The sequence below is a fragment of the Hippocampus guttulatus genome, chromosome 9 (genome assembly GCF_054856545.1).
Source record: "Hippocampus guttulatus isolate MCC_2025c chromosome 9, RoL_Hgut_1.0, whole genome shotgun sequence".
NCBI lineage: Eukaryota > Metazoa > Chordata > Actinopteri > Syngnathiformes > Syngnathidae > Hippocampus > Hippocampus guttulatus.
Window position 1 is genome coordinate 11,618,403 of NC_141269.1, and position 6,000 is coordinate 11,624,402.

Consider the following 6,000-nt stretch of genomic DNA (forward strand, 5'->3'; position numbering starts at 1 on the left):
GTGCTTTTCAATTATGTTTTTCATCATCACTATTTAGTTTTGGCAAAAAGTGTCTTGTTGCCTTGAAAACACTCCACCATCAAACTTCTTATGCCCAACTCAGGCTAAAAGTCTCCTCTCATTTGTTCCTTATCTTTTTTTAATCTACAATGAAATCCAATTTACTTTCTAGCTCTGTGTGCTAGTATATCTCTGTACCACTTGTGGAAATCACTAATATGGAGTTGAGGAATTGGGTTTTTATCAGTCCTCATGGTCAGAGGTGATTAAATGATGTCTGGGCCACAAAATGAATGAGAAGTAGATAATCATTTTTTTAAATTGAACAATCTAAGACATTCTTAATTAACATAACTTGATTAGCTGATTCGCAATTGCACTTAATTTTGCTCTTAACCTTGTTAACTTACTCATATCTTTTAAGCTTATTCTCTCTGTTTATGGGCCCCCAAAAAATATATAAAAATACACACACTACTACTCAAGTCCGCCAGACAATGCGGACGTCCGAGGGTTTAATTCTTGGCGCTGACCTTCCTATTTGGAGTTCGTATGTCATCCCCGTGCCTGCATGGGTTTTCTCTGGGTACAGGTACTTCTTCCCACATTCCAAAAACATGCATGGTAGCTCAATTGAGTGCTTTAAATTGTCCTTATTAGGCAATGTCATGGCTTGGGCTTGCACGGCTTTGTAGGCCCCGGATTTACTAAACTTAATTGGTGTAACATGATGGTAGCAAAAGTAAACTCCGTCTATGCAACATTTTTTTTCCTAAATAGAAAGATACAACCAAACTTGTTGATTGTTCATGACCAAAACATGCTGGCAAAGCAAGAAAGGAGTTCATCAGGGACAAGAAGTGGAATCCTTTATGAAAAAGTAGTATGTCTGAAGTATACGTTCTAAAGTAAGTATGCTGTACTTTATACTAAGTATACTAAGTAAGTATACTTGATACTTTCTAAAGTATACTCGAATATAAGTATATAATGTGTGGTTTTTCATACTAAATCGGAACAAGTTAAGTTTTACGAGCATATTATCAGTATCTGTCTGTATAGTTTTCAGTAAAAGCCAAGTATACTTGAGCAGACTTCTGCGCAGTTAATAAAATATAGTACTGTACTTAACTCATTCACTCCCAAAGACGTTTTTAAACGTCTTTTCAGACTTGGTCTAGAATTGGCTGGTACTGAATGAGTTAAAAAGCACATACGGTCTCGAATTTAGTATAAAAAAGTATACTTGAATAAACTACTTTTCCCTCAGGGATCTTTTAGACTGCCCAAGTCAATCTCCAGATTTGAAATCTACTGAACATGTTTTTTCCATTTCAAAGAGTAGACTGAGACTCCCTCATTTTGGGTTTTGACTCAATATACTTAGACCAGTATGTGCATGTCATCTAGCTCATTTCTGAAATTGGGCCTGGAATAAAGAAAAAAAATCAAATATAAACTATGAACTAAATTAGTTCATTTTAAAATTTGTGAGCTGTGAACTACTTTGCGGAGAAAATGAACTTTCCCAACACTGGCAGTAAGTCATTTTCAAATAAACCAAATAATCTTTTATTCAGTCAACTTTTAGAGACAAGAAATGAGAACACAAGGAATTAATGATCTGAGCACCATATGATATGCATACCATCCTTAACACTTTCATTATCTTTCTTTCAATTATCCTTTCTAACATCATTAACTTTCAGGCCAGATTGGGAGCGGTCTAAAATATTCATAGCATTCCACCAGGTAATCCCTGTCAAGCAAGTACACACACACACACACACACACACACACACACACACACACACACACACACACACACACACACACACACACACACACACACACACACACACACACACACACACACACACACACACACACACACAGGTTAACATCTGCTGTGCATTGGGCTGTTCAATTATTCACAAATACACTTATCCTTGCACCAGCCCACCTCTGCTGTCAGCAATCGGGGGAGGCGTCAAAGCCAAAAAGTGCATTCTTGACTTATTGATGCAACAGGGAACGAAGCTGCATGATGGATGATAGAAGAAAATAATAAGAGTTTGTTCTTATGATGAAGGTGAAAAAAGATGAGGGTATATTATTGATGTGTTTGCGCCAATGTTCTAATGATGATAGTTCCAACTTTTTGGGGACAAGCACTCCTCAATATCTTTCTCACGTTCTCTCAAATACGTTTGTCTTGTAGTATTTCCATGTACTGTTGTCCCAGAATGTTCCACTTAGAGATGATTGGGAGGACGCTGTCTATCTTGCCAACAAACAAGCAAAATTGTGACATGAGCAGGCAATATATTCCCTTAATGCTTTTTTACAACCTAGCGTCATACATGCATTTCAATTGGAGAACTGAATCGATTTCCACTTTATCTCTATTAGAAACAAATCCAAAGTGAGTAAACAGCACTTTTCAGATCAAATACAGTAGGGCATGTAGACAGGTAAAAATTAACAGGACAAACAGTACAAAAAATACAAGCTGACTGACCAAGATAAGATGAGACAGGAGTGGGTGATGGGCGGGACGGCATAACTTTCTGGTGGATGTTTGTGTTTGTCGAGGTGGCTGATTGGAGCTGTGGCCGCATGATGGTCGGTGCCTGTCGCGGCGGCAATTCCTGAACCAGCTGGTGGTAGTGAGGGAGGCAATAGTTACCTTTGTGTTTGTGACACACGGACACCTTACCGAACAAAAATCCCTGCTGCCTGAAGCCAATGCTGGTAACTGTGCTGTGCTGACACCGCAGCTCTGCTTACTGTTTGGCTTCTGCGGTCAAGCTTCCAATGGCTGACGAATTTGGTGAGGTTTGGTGGATGTGTCGTATTAATTAGTCCCACTGTTTTATAACAGCGGGGTAGAAGAACAGAACGGTTCGCTCACAGACACACTCTCTGAAATGTTTTTGGTTGTTCAATTTCATACTTGATGGGCGGGCGAGCACTCCACATACAAAACTATTTGTATGCAAACAGTTAAAAGTCAAATTTCAACAATAAGTCCCCTTTAAGTTGATTATTCAGAGGCAAGAGGTCCAGACATCTCCATGGATACTAATGAGTCTCATATTATTGGATTCCAGCCAGTCCTACAAGTCCAAAGAGAATCCAAAATAATTTTCCTGATTTCATATTGCCCATTTGTGACTCCCTGTTCATCTATTCAGATGTCTCCATCAATCAAATCACAACATATCATCATCATGCATCACTTGAGGCTACTTGTGAGGCTGGCATGTGTAGCACACATTGTGTACCTTGAAAAAGAGCAAAGATGAGCGCTAAAACAATATCAGTTGCTCTTGAAACTTGAGAAACAAAGCCATGAATCAGTCAGGCAGTGAGAGGGGATACATTCATTTCAGTGTGTCACTTTAAACGCTGCGAGGAATGCCAAAGGACTGTGGGAAAATAAACAGTCAAGATAAAATGAATTTCGCAGCAGGAAGAACAAACAGGAAAAAACAGGTGGGGGGGGGGTGAGCAGGAAGGTAAAGTGTGAAGGAAAATGTGACTTTGTCCTTCATTCCAAGTGACAGTAGCAGTTTTTCGTGCAAGGAATAATTTCAACTCAATTTACTCTCCCATGATGTGACAGTGTTTCAGTTAAAAAATTGAAAACAAAAGTGGAATTAGAGGAAAAAATATCTTGCATACCCCTGTCAGTTAGGGAGCGGCGAGGCATTTATTCCTCAGACTGATGTTATTTTCGTGAACCGTGTAGCACAATTTGGTCTCACTGTGGCAAAATGGATTCATTCTCTGCAGGTAATTTCCAGGATTGCCGTTGTGCTGTGTGCGGTACATGGCAGAAAAACTGCGTTTCGAAAAAAACAATAACAAATAAAGCATGGCTTGTGACTTGAATCGTTCCCTTTTCTCAAGCTTGTTAAAACCTACAGAACGGAGTTCATTTCTGAACTTTGACACAGATTAGCAGAGGAATGATCATAGAAGGCGGTAAAAACAAGGCTGTCTATGGTACATCACATCGGCAACTTTTCTTCCACGAGACAAGACTTTTAGACTTACATGCTCTGGTGTATCATTCAATAGCACCTGATGGGTGCAAAGGACGGCCCGGTCAATGCCTTGACTTCACATCGTTCCCTAAATATGGTGCCTTAAAATTAACTGGGGAGGATCATTTTGACAAATATAAGACGAGACCCAAAAATGGAAACAAAAGATTTTTATCAAACTTTACAATATTCATATCTGTCAACCTCGGCTAATAGCTGCCCTTATAAATGATTACGATTCCCCTTACAAAGCAACCAAAAACCTGTACAACAGCTTACGGCGCATGCGCACATCATGCTTTATCAATCCGATCGTATGCAGCGATGAAAAAAAATATATGATTGAGGATTACTTTTGCTGGTTTGCCGTGACAATAGTAGCGATCGACGACGGCATTGCCCTTGGCTGCCAGCAGGTGAGACGATCTGGATTTGAGCCAAAATGGTCTTTGTGAGATCGGTTCACAATTGTTTTTTACCCCCCTCCCCCGTATAAAAGTTGTAATACACCGTACATGATTTGAAATGATAAAAAAAACGTATAAAATATGGGGAAAACGCACAAGTTGACAGGTATGAATATTGCTCCGTTTGCCCATCAATACTTCGAAGACACACTTTAAGTCAGGGGTGCCCAAACCTTTTGGACCCAAGATTTACTTTTCGATCAACCAACCTCCCGGGATTGCCCCTTACCACGCACGCAAGCGCGCGCACGCACGCCATGATGAGAAACAGCCTGACACGGAGGCATGCGATGCACTTTTGCAGCCTGTTAACTATCGTAGCTCACACGTACCGTTTTAAAGTGCTTACTGGGCCCTCCTAGATTCCTATTCTTTGCCCGTGCCCTCGGTGAATTGTACACGAAACATATTCTGAATGAAAATAATGATGATAAAAGATATAGCGCAACAGCTCTGATCACAAACTGCAATTGTAGACTGCTAAGGGCTAACAACTTCCAGTGACGTAATCACGCGCCACCGTTGGTTCAAGATTTACCTGCTTTATTTTATTTTAAAAAAAAATTGTGAAAAAGAGACTGATAGGATGATTAGGGTGCAGCGTACATTAACACAAAAAATTATATTATTAACATGTGCAAAGACACACAAATGGTTGTTTGTTTTTTTCTCCTCTACACTCCTCGGATCTAATTGGGACCTGTCTCAGATCTACCGGTCGATCAGGATCGACGTAATGGGCAACCCTGCTTGAAGTCCTCATTAGGCTCACCTGTGAGCAGGACCCGGCTCAGCAAAATGCATCTTAAAAGTAGAGGATTCTCTTATAAAGCATGTTTAGGAGTTTGGGGCTGTTGTTTCTCTTGATTATGAACACTTATAGCTGCAGCCACACCTTTTCAAACACCTTTTGACCTCCACAACACAAGCTAGCTCTTCCAATCTGCAGACCATAAACAACCCAGTTGGGCCAGCATTGCGGGCCACAGGAATCACAATTAAAATACAGCCAATTGATTGTCAAAACATGAGACAGCTCCTGGTACAGAAAGGTATTGCAACGCAAGCCGCTTTACTGTGGAAGAGGTTATTGATTCGTAGTCGCAGAAACATTCCGGTTCGGGGCATAAATGGGTCATCAAATCATTTCAAACCACATAGCTTCCCCTTATGTGTGTCGACATAATTACACACCCTGAGATGAGCATGAAGTGACAACTTATCTGAACATCATTATTAATGTTGAACAGGAAGGATGTTAGAAGTTAAAAGTACGGTGCAGGTGTATGGAGACAGTGTGCCATAGAAGATATTGGAGGAGGTGAAGTTCCCCATCCTGAGGCACTGATGCAGATACGCACATGGACGTGTGTGTGTATGTGTGTGTGAGTATGGACTTTCTGTCATGATAACGAGTAACGACCTGGTGTTTTAACCTTTGAAAAGGCTCACTTTGCTCCACCCGTCATCCTCTTTTCTCC